This window comes from Papaver somniferum, chromosome 7 (assembly GCF_003573695.1).
Source record: "Papaver somniferum cultivar HN1 chromosome 7, ASM357369v1, whole genome shotgun sequence".
NCBI classification, from domain to species: Eukaryota; Viridiplantae; Streptophyta; class Magnoliopsida; order Ranunculales; family Papaveraceae; genus Papaver; species Papaver somniferum.
Window position 1 is genome coordinate 96,348,721 of NC_039364.1, and position 14,554 is coordinate 96,363,274.

Consider the following 14,554-nt stretch of genomic DNA (forward strand, 5'->3'; position numbering starts at 1 on the left):
GAACTTTATATCCACGGTTTGCAAAATCATTCCTTAGTTTAAATAAACATGAGTTCAAGAACAATCGGTTTTAGATATAACCTGATCAAGTTCGCGGACTGGGTTCGCGGACTTAAGCTCACAGAAGGAGTTCAAAAACTCCAGCAGAAATTCTCGGGTCGAGAACTTCCGCTTGTTCGCGGACTGAGTTCGCGTTCTTGGCTCGCGCCAGTTCCATTTCTCTTGATCAACAAAGTTCGCAAACTTTGGTTCAAGGAATAAGGACTTATACATATATGTGTTTCCACAACAATGCTTATATCCTACCAATGGTTATGTAATCTAAACTCTCATTTCAATCATTGAAACATTCTCATAGGACGGATATAACCGTTATTCACAGACCATTTTTCGTCAGAGCAATTTTCAAAGTGATTGAAACATAACATGAATTTCGTCACTAGGTAAAGATGAATTCGGCTAAAGCGAAAGCTTACCAACACATATTTCGAGAAATAGATAGGCGAGTTAAACTCGGATCGAAATAGTAAATGTGCATAATGAAAGTCTATATATCAAAACGACTTTTGTCTCAAGAGTAGGAGATAGAATAGATAGACTTTTGAGTGACAGATAAGTTCAAGTCTCCACATACCTTTTAGTCGATGAAGATCCACCAGTTCCTTGAGTAGTCCTTTGTCTTGTATGATGATTTCCATGGAGTTCTTGAGCTTAAATACACTTTTTATCCTTGTCCGAGACCTTTAGCTATGTAGGCTAGAAATCAAGACTTATAGTTTTGATCACTAACATTGACAAACATGCTTGATATAGCAACACATGCGAGTTCGACCGATCAATGCTCTAACAAAGTTGACATGGCTGCCACACAGAAAGAGCTATGAAATTATCTCAAGACTCTCACCGAAAAGATGTCAGAGAAAAATCAAGAGAAAGGAAAAGACAAAGAAACATCTTCGGCTGCTAAAATCTTGAAGTCACTCCAATCCATGTAGTAGATGATGATGAAGTCCACAAGGCTGCAAATAACCTACCAACAAAGGAACCTGCAGGCTTCATCACTCGTGAGGACCTGGAACGCTTCATGGAGGATCGAGGAAAAATACAAGATACCATCTGTCCACTGTCTTCAACCTCCATATACCGTACGATGGAACAGGGAACGCTCGAGAACATGTCTCTCGATTCCTTGAAGCATTAGGCAAACATGAACACAACCATGTCGTCCGTCTGAAGGAATTATCGAAATCCCTGACAGGCCGAGCATACACATGGTACAATAACGTCGCACCATGGAACATCGCTAGTTGGAGAGAAATGGTTAATTCCTTCTATAGGAAATACTTCTTCGTCTCAGAGCAGATTACTCTCTCTGACTTAGGAAAATGTCTCAGAAGAACAATGAACATCCGAACGACTATGTGAAGAGGTTCAGAGTCCAAGCTTTGGATTGTCATGACCCGAAGGTCACTGAACAACAACTGGTGGACTTGTGCATCAACGGAATGATCCCGGTCTACAGAGCCTTGCTAGAAAATCTCAGGTTCCAGACTTTCTCAGAGCTTCATGAAGCAGCCAAACGATCAGCGACTACTTCACCTGCTTTACTGGAAAGAGCAAAGTCTACAAGGTCGAAGAACTTCGAAGCAGCTGACGCCTAGTCAACAATCAGTATAATCGCCAGCCTTCAGCAAACGTTGTTGCTGAAAGGAACAAAAGGAAAGCGGAGACACGGAAGAACGCTTCTCCAACATCCCAGGCTCCTCTGAAGGCGCAAAGAAAAGATAACGAATCCTGAAATGCACAAACCTCGACCCGGCATCAACGAACGAGGAAATGATCAGAAAAACTCAAATTTCTCTCTTCTCATGAAGGGGTGATCGAGTTACTGGAAGTCTGGGTTCAAGATGGTGCAATCAAATTGTCAAGAGCCAACTGAAGAAGAAATGGAGAATCCCAGGTACTCACCTTCATAGATTCATCGATCATCCAACAAGTAACTGCAATATTTTGAAGCACATCTTCAAAGAGAAGGTTGATCCATAATAACTTTAACTGGGGATTGAAGGAGTACACAAGAATCCTCTCCCAATCAGAACCTTTACAACCAGTCAAAGAAGCAGTTCAATCGTTGATCGAGCATATTTGTGAATTGATCTATCTGTCTAAGGCACAAAGGAAAAACGTGTTCACAATACTGAATTACACCGTGTCATACGTCTGTCCATCCCGGAAATACTCCTTGAACCTTCATCCACAGACAAGGGAATGTACGACTGGGGACTGCTTACCACAGTCAATCTCAGAAGAAACGAATTTGGAAGAACGTTGATCGATGCTGGCACCGCCATAAACAACATTCCACTGAAAACCATCGGATCCACATGAATCACTCGACAAGAAGCTACTCATGCTACCATCTCAATCAGAGACCTTGAAGGAACACTCAGAAATACTTATGGCTACATCACTCTCAAAGTGAACATAAGTTCAACCTGGACAGAAACCAAGTTTCACATAATCAGGAAGATCCAGGATATGACATGTCCTTCATACGAGCGTGGATCCACGCTGAAAATATGGGTACTTACAAAGCGCCTTTGGTTACACATCTCTCCAACGAAGAAAGTTCTGATCCAGAAGATTTGACGGACATTCCATCATCAGAGCACTTGGAGGAATTTTGAACTTTGACGAGGTTGAAACAAGAACCTGCAAATGATGCATAGACATTCATCAAAAGGTCCTGCACTCAGGAAAGTCTCATTCCTCCCATGTCTGTGTCATTTATTTCCTCACATGCTATTATAGCATGGGGAATCAATGCTGCTAGCATCTCTTCTATTGCAAGACGCTATAAGTGGGTAATCTCACTTCAACAATATTTTACCAAGTGGTTGAATCTGACATTTCTCTGAATCGAGCACCTCATTGAGATATTCATTACTGAGATGATGTTCAAGCACGACAAAGAATAATTTGGGCACTTCTCCATATCCTTGCAAGAGTGTTCATGTGTGCTACAAAATCAGAAAGCTCTGATGTCTGCACAAATGTTGAATCCCACTACCGCGACTAAAGGAATGCTGAATCAACAGAAGATAGTTGGGACCCAAACGATCAAACCTAATACATGCGCAATGGATATGACGCTTCAACGCTCAAGAAGCCTTCAAATTGTACTCCCAATCAAAGAGTACACCTCCTATAATGGCGCATCTAGCTTCAATACAAATATCTCGACGATGACACACTGATTCAACACCAGCGTAATCAAAGTGTAACTAAATTACAATTGCTAATTCTTCATTATCCCATGATAAGACTTCTGAAGCAGATGCAACAACATTCATCTATGGATGGCACAAACTCCTTCAACATACACTGGGGACTTGATCTTCTTGTAATTTGAAATCTGATGTGATTCCATGAAACTTCATCAACGGAACCTCTCTACATCACAAGCCTTGCACGACCAAGGAACTTTTTATCCTCACATCCAGAATGGAGACTGCCGCTGTTATTTGCCACAACAACATCGATTCCCTGACGAAGCCACTTCACAGTAAAGTCATATTCAGGAGAGTTTGGGTTGAAATCCTAGAACATCTTCATCTTAGGAATGCTCAACTCACCAACTAGTTCGTGAATGTAAAAGGCTCACTGGATGAAGGAGCAAAGGCTATATCGATAATCATGGTTCTAGCCTTTTTCGGTCTCTGGAGAAACTCCAACCATAGTATCGATATCAACAAGGATATGTGGAGGAACTCCGTTCATGGTCTCAACATCAACAAGAATTTCTGGAGAAATTTCAATCGTGATCTAGCCTCAACAACGGTCTCAAGAGCAACATCCTCATGACAGGGCTTCATCAATTAACCATTCTCTGGAGTATTGCTCGACGAAGCGGACTTCTCCAAGAACTAATGATTCATATCAAGGTGTATAGACATGAAATATGTTCACATGAAAGTCTTTCCGAAGCTTGCACGATGGGCGGGCACAATCCCAAGTCTTCTACAAGATGTTCTCATCACCTCTACAAATGAGATACAACACACTTCAGGCCATGGGTTTAGAAAAACGTACCAATGGGTGAGGAATGGGGCAATTCTTCCTGAACTAAAGATGTTTGTCTATGTCTCTGCTACATCATACCAAAAGGGTGCATCAATCGGACATACGAGCTGAAAGATATGTCCTTTACCGTCACGTCTACGAAATCTGAAAAATTTATACGGGATTACAAATTACAAATGTGCACGCTTCGTTGGATAACCTCTACAACTCCAAATTGAGTGATTCTTGTCTAATGAGATAACTCAGTCTCTTAGCTTCAAAATTCTGGGTCAAGCATAAAATTCCGACGTCGTATGAGGTTCCTGCAGCTTTCAGAGCATACAATTTGCAAGCAGCAATTCTTAGACGAGATTCATAACTTCCACAGTCGATCGGTGTCCACCAGGTCTTTCCACTAAGTCCTTCATTAAGGTACCTTCAACTTCGACCACCTAGGCCTTTACATCAATTTTTCTACCTGGATCCTCTATCCAAGTCTTGCCAGAAGAAGAGAAAACGAAAAGGAGAGATTTAACAAAATACTGGGGACTGACAGTCCACTGATCATGATGGTCAGTTTCACAGTCCAAGACCCGTGACACCAGACTCTCATGTACTAATCATTCATCATAAAAGGAATGCTACCACCAGGACATGCAACCATGGTTATTACATCACCCCCTCTTGAGAGCAACCTCAATTATGGTCTCGTGAGCAGGGTTTCAGAAGTGATGTTTGTACGGCTGAGAGAAACAAGATGGCACTGCAAGCACCATGCTCATGTATGAATCAAGGGGTCCTGATCTAAAATGATCAATGACATTAAAATTCTTCACCGATCGTTCCAGACACAAGCGAATGGTCTGAAGACACAACATGAGTGTTTTACAACAAGCTCGCCTGAGATGATTTTACACTGTCACGCACAAAACAGAAATATGGGAGAAATTGGTGAAGAATTTAGGGATGGGTCATATACCATTCTCTTCGTATGGATGTCCTCTACAACATATCCAAAATTCATAGTAATTGGAGAAACGAGAAAAAAGATGTGGCCAAAATATTGGACTACATACCAACTAAAAAATTTCTGGAAGTCTCCTGGAAGTTTACTGTTTCGCCTATTTGGGCCCCTAAACATGCTCAAAACTCAAAAATCTCCTTTAATAAAGCTTGGAAATTTCCTGGGCATGAAGAAACATGGGTATATCGCGAAAATCCAACATCGGAAGAAGATTCTACAGCATTTTCAATGAAGACCTAACTTCTGAATTTTCTGATGACGAATTATGACGAAGTTCATCATTGATCCACGTCAGGGGCTACGCCATCAATGCAAGGCCGCACTTCATCTTCAGTTGATAGTCTCACTTGCTGAAGTCGACGGTGCTTCTGCTGATGAGAAATGAGCTTTTCATCCTCAACTCTTTCCTTCTGTGACATTTCATTACGTCTCTTCTTTCTCTCCGCATCTGCTAATACCAAGAAAGCATATATCTTAGCACAGACAACTCCCAGATGATAGAGAGACATACAATGTATCATCTTTCCAGCATCTCTGAAAGGTTGATTCACCTCGGCATGAACATCTGATCTTTGACTTGGTATTTCTGGAGCGTTCCCATGAAGAGCCATAAGAGTGGATGTAACCAGAGGTCACCACTATCTGATGCGAAAGACATGGAATCATGGATATACCAATAACAAACGCGTAACAAAAATGGTAACAATCCAACTCTTACCTATTTACAATTTCACTAGTTGTAGTGATTATAACGTCAGAATTTCAAAAACTTGCTCGTTCCTTCAAACCTGCAAAGACGAGCAAAATTCATTATTCAAAATCATGACTTGATTTTCATAAAACCGTGAACAACCCACGTGAATTTCAACATCCACTGGTTTTTCAAATATTGGACAGACGTCCATTCTATAATTGTGAAAACTTACATACAGACATTATTTTCACCATGTATAATTGTCTACTTTCAACAGTTGTTTAAAATCAAAACGTTGGTCTTACAAAAGTATATATATTTAACGTGAAACTCACGTAAGTTTGAAAAATAACATATATATATTTTCGCTCCCTCGCGCGAGCATCTGTGTTTGAAGCGAGAGTATATTTTCAAAGATTTCTGAAAGCTCGAAGATAAATTTTTCATGAAAGCTCATAAACAAAATTTTATTACTAACAGATGCACGTCTGTTCAAGAAAAAAAAAGAATGCTCGTACCCTTTGAAACGAGAGTTTATTCTACTTTGTGAAATCTCACATATTTAAAAAATAAAATTTTGTTTTTCGTGAAAGCTCATAGACAAATTTTTTATCATTAGACTCAGGTCTATTTTGTTTGTTTCTTAAACTAACGAACGAACGAACGTCCGTGCTAAAACGGATTCCTTTCTTGGGCCCGGATCCGTGAATCCTAAACCGACCAAGGTTTCATCACCAAATCAGTGGTGCTACACCACTTTACACTCGTTAGACAATGCTCTATCATGCCACTGGGATCTTCCTTCAAGCCATGGTTCGCTCGTACAATCGAAAATCCGGTAACATCTTATCTTACGACTAAGTTCACTTACTTATTTCGTTTATGACTAGAAAATCACGATCCAGTGCTGACTGAGAAACATGACTGTCCCTCACTAAGCAGGGGACTTAATGTAGATGGTGGATTTTCGACAAGGGCTAAAATCGTAAAACCGTAATTATGCATGATCCTGATCCAACAATCATATGAGTATTGAGGCTCATGTCTCATATCGAAGCATGAAAGCTCATGCCACAAGAATCTCTGACTGAGAATACCGTCTCTCAGAGTATATGTATATGTGTAATCTCTCAGCTGAGGAAACGACATATCTCATGAGTGCTGAGCAATTTCAGTAATTACTTCTATATAAAATCGAACGATTGGACGACTCCTAGACAGCTTGACTGCTAGTATAGAGCAATAACGTCTTCAGGATGTAACAATGTTTTCCCTGACTATATAAAGAAAATATGACACTTCAACAAGCTCATATTACTCAGTTCTCAGATAATTAATGCTCCTAGACAGCATGCCTGCTAGTATAGAGCCATCAATTAATTATCTCTAATCCTTGAATTCATTAACTGAATATTCAGGAATATTCTACGTTCTTCATAATATTTCGTTACTTCAATTCGTGGTTCTTCCCAGCAGAATTACATGGGTTAGTGATAAATATTCAATGTACGGGCATCTGAGCCACTATCGAGTAAGCCCCGACCAAAATGGTGCAAGTGTACTCAGCAATAATGCACTAACGAGCACCTGAATGCACGAACGAGCATTCCAAAACACGAAGGAACGATGAACCTATGCAAAAATAGGAAGAAAATAATAAATAATAAAATTAATCAAGGTGCTGAGGACTGGGCCCACCGCCCGGCCAGTCGTGTCGTGGCCTGTCCCACGTCCAATTTTATATTTTATCATATTTTTATTATTTTCCTTGATCCCATGAAAATTCCCTCATTTGAACAAAATTCCTTCGTTTCAAGGAAACTCCTCAATATTATGGTGTTTCCTTCGCATCAAGGAAATAATAAATAATTAGGAAATGTGTGCGGGAAGCCTACTAGCCGGCCAGTCATGCCCTAGTTGTGGCCGGTCCCACACCTTGCATTCCTTGTTATTTTATTATTATTATTTTCTTCATCCCATGAAATTCCTTGATTTCATGATATTTCCTTCAAATCATGGAATTAATACATAAAATTAGGAAAAACTCACGAGACCGGGCCCTAGATGTCCGACCATGCCCAAGTCAGTCCCACACGCCCTTATTTTATTATTATTAATATTATTTGTTTCCTCATCTCATGGAAACTCCTTCACTTCAAGGAAACTCCTTGATTTCAACAAAACTCCTTGGTTTCAACAAACTCCTTGATTTCATGATATTTCCCTAAAATCATGAAAATAATATAAAATTATGAAAAGTGCCATGGGACCGGGCTCTTTGGCCGTCCGGCCATGCCTTGGCCTTAGCCGGTCCCACGCTTCATGATTCCTTAGTTTATTATTATTATTATTTCCTTCATCTTATGAAGTTTCTTCAGTTTCAGCAAAATCCTTGATTTCTTCATATTTTCTCAAAATGTTGCTCAAACGCACATCAAAAAATATCAAAATTCTCAAGACAGAGACAGGGACACTTTGGCGACGCGAGCATATTAGCTTGACCGACCAAGGTTGGCTCTTTGGCTTGAAAGAGGCCGGTCCCACATACTTTCATCATTTGACCTAATTTGGTCATATTAGGTTCAGACTCTTCCAAACAATTTTGGAATTTCATAAAATGATCGTCAGTCGATCCCGTGACCAACCAGGGACGATTTTCATGACACCTTGGTCGGTCCTTCATCTCTTCATAATTTATTAGGTTTTATCACCTAAGGCTCAGACGAGTATTATTTTAATAAATAATTAAACCAGCATTTAATCATCCTTTCACCAAATGGTCTTCAAGAGACTTTGGTATTTTATTCATTCGAGAATCTAGGTGCTACATGGTCGATCCATCATTCCATGTAGCCGTTCCCTCCTTCACTCCGTGGTTGATTTTCAATAAATCATCAATTGATCAGCAATTGATCAAAATTAGGGTTTCGAATCCAAAGCTCTGCAAAAACATAATTATGAGCAGATTCAAACACTAATAATTTTACGTTGATCCCGTGATCAAGATTCTAATACTCGGTTCCAGTATTTTAAATTAATATTTTATTTGGTCATGCTACCAATAATTCATCAAACGAGCAACGCTTGCTCAAATGAGCAATATTAGCTCAGACTAAAGAATATTGGTTCAACTATCAATATTCAACGATCCATGAGCAATATTTGCTCACCTTAACTATCAACATTTATTCAACAATTATACTTTTGTCTCAACAGACACGTTCAATTCATGAGTCCCAGAACATTTGTCCGACTCAGCAATACAAGGACTCATTGTCCCATGTAGTCAGCAACTGGCTAACTAAATACACGTCTTCCTTGCAGACTCCACAATCACGAGACATCAATCGTGTTACATGGGGGGATATTAACTATGGTTTTCGTCTGGTGGTCTATGACACGTGTGTTCATACAGACGATGAGAATGTGAGCAAGTCGTGAAATCAGTTGAAGGAGTTAGCAAAGTAGCGGGTAGAAAATCAACTAAGTCTCCGTACGATGAGCAACTGGTTTTAACACGATTTCCACTTCCCCACTTTTTGACTCCATCAACTGTCACACTTCATGGGATCAAGGTGTTTACAATTCTAGCAATATAAATAAGTCTCTGAATCATGATTGAAAAGGAAAAACAATTTTTTCGTCAAACAGACGACACGAGATTAACAACTCAACGTCTGAGTAATTACTCTCAACAGAGAAAATTCAATCAATGAGAGCTTATCTTATTTCTTTACGCAGAACACACCTACAATCTTCGATCACCATTGATCTCACACATTTCTCAGCTTCCCTCCTACAGATCGACCCATCCTCTCTTGTGACCGAATTGACTATGGAACGACCATTGTCTTGGTTTAGGCCGGAGTCTTACAGATTGATCTCTCGAACTTAAGGAACTCCCTTCTTGCAGTGCATCTATGTGAGGTTAAGCATTTCGCTTGGTTCAAGGAGCCTCCTCCGTACGGTCGTCTTCTCAATTCCGTAAAAACCAGCAAATAGGTTTTCCCCATCTACAATAGCAATACGACTTTTGTCTCAAGATAGGGGATATAGTAGATAGACTTTTGAGTGATAGATAAGTTCAAGTCTCCACATACCTTTTAGTCGATGAAGTTCCACCAGTTCCTTGAGTGATTCTTCGTCTTTGTATGATGATCGTCATGGAGTCTAGAGTCAGCTACACTTTCTATCCTAGTCCGAGACTTAGCTAATAGTAGACTAGAAATCAAGACTTATAGTTTTGATCACTGATATTGACAAACATGCTTGAGATAGAAACGCATGTGAGTTCGACCGAGCAGTGCTCTAACAATATAAGATTGATCTTATGAAGGGATTGGGTAATCCGGAACAAGAAGAGTTGTGTAACCCTAAGTGTGCAGTAATAATAAGGCTTCGGCCAAGATTAAAACTAAGTTCTGTTGGTGTATTGTCAATTAGTTTTGGCTTACGATTTAATGCATCAAATGGAGTGTGTGTATTGATTTGAAGGCTTGAAAGATTTGTGAGCAGAACCTCTGTTTAGTATGGGCTGAATAGAGTTTTGGCCAAGAATTGAAGAAATTGGCTAAGTGCGAGTTGGCTGAACTGTGTTGTGGAACATAGTGCCATTGTCAAGGTTGGCTGTCGCATTTGGGTTGTGTGAACCTTTGACAATTCGGGTATCAGAGCCCTGGTTAAGGGTCTCTCTGTTCACGTTGGATTATAAAAGGCTGAGTGAATTTGTTGTTGTTCTTGAAGTTGGCCCTGAATTGTATTTGAAGTGAGGGATCCACACAGAGAATACAAGGCATAAAAAGGATGGGTCTAAGATCAAGCCAAAGGTTAGCATTAAAGGTATGTGAACCCTATATCCAAGAATCTACAAGCAATAATCAGATACAAAGGATGTCCTCGGAACAACTTGATGAGGGTGAAACGAGTTGTTCTATATATCAGAACTACACTAAGGGTACCGGAGACGCTGTAAGTACTGATGAGAAACGTCACGATGCTGGGAAGGATGTTGGCATGGGACAACATCGTAACATCAGTCGTTTGCTAGGGAGCAAAGCACACACCACGAAGAAATTGTCTTCTGGACTGATGTACATTGATGTGAAGATCAATGGAGAATGGGTATTAGCGGTGGATGATACCGGTGCTACAAAGTCCTTTATTCATCCAGACGTTGTCTTGGCATTGAACTTAATAGTTACTAGCGCAGTTAACACCATCAAAGATGTTAACGCAGAACCACAACCCAGTCGAGGGGAAGTTCGCAATTCAGATGTTCAAGTTGGAGAATGGAAAGGAAAGTAGATTTTCTAGTGATGGTCATGGATGATTATGACCTGATATTGGGCATGGATTTCTTTTGCGCGGCGAAGGCGTCACCATTACCTCATAGAAATGGGATATCGATACAGCACCCTGAATATCCATGTGTTTGTCTCTATGGTGAGGAAAAGTGAACCAGACAAGACACTTAATCCATGTTTGTGTGTGATTCAAATGAAAGAATGTATGCGCCAATGCTTGGATACTTTCGTAGGCGTGTTGGTTGAGATCAAACCAGGAAAGGTAGTAGAAGTTGAGGATGAAATATCTAAGGTCTTATAAGAGTTTGAAGACACGATGCCTGTAGAACTGCCTAAGACGCTACCACAGCGGTGTAGGATTGATCATATGATTGAGTTGGTGCCAGGGGCGTAGCCGCATGCACAAACACCATATCGTATGTCACCGCTAGAACTTGAGAAAATGCGCAAGCAGATTTATGAACTGCTGGAGGCAGGCTATATGCAACCGTTTAAAGCTCCATTTGGTGCTCCGATTCTGTTCCAAAAGAAACAAGATGTCTAGCTTCGTATGTGTATAGACTATAGGGATTTGAACAAGCTAACTTTGAAGAACAAGTACCTAATTCCGCTAGTGGCAGAATTGTTTTATCGATTAGCCAAGACCAAGTTCTTCACCAAGTTGGATTTGGGCTCAGGTTATTACCAAGTGCGCATAGCAGAAGGAGATGAACCAAATACTGCAATGGTCTCGTATGAGTACCGTGTAATGCCATTCGGCTTGACGAATACTCCTGCAACGTTTTGCAACCTGATGAATGATGTGTTTTCTGAGTATATTGTCCGCTTTGTAGTAGTATATTTGGACGACATAGTTATTTACAGTGAGATTTTGGAAGAACATGTGATGCATCTTCGCGAAGTGTTTGCAAAACTTAAGGAGGCAAGTTTGTATGTGAAGAAGGAAAAGTGTGGGTTTGTCCAGACCACAATTACTTTCCTTGGCCATATGATATCGCAAGGGTGCGTGCATATGAACCAGAAAAAGGTAGAGGCCATTATGGACTGGCCTGAACCAAAGAAGTTTGAAGAGCTTTGTTCTTTCTTGGGTTTGGATAACTATTACCGGCGCTTTATAGTTAGCTATTCAAAGAAAGTAGCCCCGTTGACAGATTTGTTGAGGAAGTACAAATCATGGGCATGGACTGACGAGTGTCAGCGGTCGTTCGATGCATTAAAGAAAGCGGTCTCGACAGACCAGTTCTTCGCTTGCCTAGCTTCGATATACCATTTGAAGTGCACACTGATGCTTCAGACATGGCTCTAGAGGGAGCCTTGGTGAAAGATGGCCATCCAGTAACTTATGAGAGTCGTAAGCTTAACGATACTGAAGGGAGATACACTCTGCATGAGAAAGATATGTTGGCAGTGATACATTTCCTAAGAACATGACGTCATTATTTGTTGGGAACTTATTTCATCACAAGGGCGGATAATGTGGCCATTACGTTCTTTTCCATCCAGAAGAAACTTTATCAAAACAAGCAAGGTGGCTTGAATTTTTGAGCGAGTTCGACTACAAGTTCGAGCATAAGCCAGGAAGTCTTAATTATGTTCCAGATGCTTTGGGCATAAAGTTGGTGAGATAATATGTTGCGGCACTGACCGCAATTGAGGCAGAGTTGTTTCCTTGAATCAATGAAGAGACGAAGAATGATCATGCATGTGTGCCCCTGACTAAACAGATCTGTGATGGGATCGTTCATCGATATTGGATAGATGATGGAGTCATCTATGCCAAAGGAGAAAAAATTTATGTACCCAATTCAGGTGGATGGAGAAAGGACCTCTTGCGAGAGACGCATGATTCCATTTGGGCTGGTCATCTAGGAATTGAATGAATGCATGCTTTGATAGCTCGTTCCTATTACTGGCCTAATATGGAAAAATATATTAAGTTATATGTGAAGACATGCTTAATGTGTCAACTGGACAAGACGGAAATGAGGAATGTAGCAGGATTGCTACATCCTTTCCCGATTCCAGACAAGCCATGGCAGTGCTCGTCGATGAACTTTATTAACGGACTGCCGAAGGTGCAAGGCTTTAGCTCGATAATAGTCGTTGTTGATCTCTTTTCGAAGTATTCTACATTCATTACCTATCCCCATTCTTGTAATGCAGACGTTACAGCGGATATGTTCTTCAAGAATGTATTGAAGTACTGGGGACTTACTCAAGACGTTGTGAGTGATAGAGACTCACGGTTTACAGATAGATTTTGGACTGCCTTGTTCGTATTGATTGGATCTTAACTCAAGTTTTCTACTATCAATCACCCCCAAACCGATGGTCAAACGGAGAGGATAAATGCATTGCTAGAAGAGTACCTGCGTCATTATGTGACGGCAAGCCAGGGAAATTGTCAGCCCAATTTTGTTACAATTTGCACAAGAGTTCATTAACGGATTTGAGTCCTTTTGAGTTAGCAACAATCCAGCAACCATTAACCCCTCATGAGGTGCTAAAGTATAAGAAGCAAGGTTTCAGTCCAGCAGCATACCGCTATGCAAGGTCTAAAAACGGAGATGACCAAGCAAGCGCGTTATAGTTTGTCCAAGGCGCAAAGAAAGATAAAGAAATATGTTGATTTACGTCGCAGAGATGTGGAATTTGAGGTGGGAGATATGGTGTTATTAAAGCTAACACCCCAAATTTGGAAGAAGATTTCTAGCAAGACAGTGCATAGAGGCCTAATTCCAAGGTACTATGGTCCTTTTGAAGTGATGAAAATAGTTGGTAAGGTGGCTTACAGACTCGTTTTTCCAGAACGATTTAAAGTGCATCCCACTTCTCATGTCTTGAAAAAGGATTTGCTGGACACTTCGAGACAACAAGCGAAGCATGCACCACCAATAATCATATCATAATTCGACAGGCAAGTTGAGGCAATACTTGATGATCGATCTGAGGGGCATAGCAAGAAGAATATGAGAACCTATTTTATGATAAAGTGGCAAGGTTTGCCAAACTACGAAGCTTCTTGGGAGAAGGATACTACATTGTGGAAATTTGAAGAACAAATTCAGGCTTACCTACAATAAAAAGAATCGATGAGGGCGTCAATTTCAGCGGGTGAGTTGGACACGATAAATGAAGGGAAAAATAGCTTTTCCTGCAAAAATGGAGGCCCTAAGGGAGCATCATGATTCAGAAAAGAATGAAAATATTCTCACCAAGGAGGGGATCGATGAAGCAAACAATATTAAGAATGATGAGGTTCGTGCTAGAAATCCAGCCTATAGAAAAGATTATTTTAAAGAAAAAAAAGAGCTAATGGATAGAGTTTCAACTAAGAAAAAAGTTCAATCTCCTATTAAACTTGTTCCTGGTAATTACGCTTCGAACGAAGATGAGTACTGAAAAAGCGGGGGTACGACAACGACACCCAATATTTCGCTTAGCAATCTGTATGGACAAACTCCAATATAC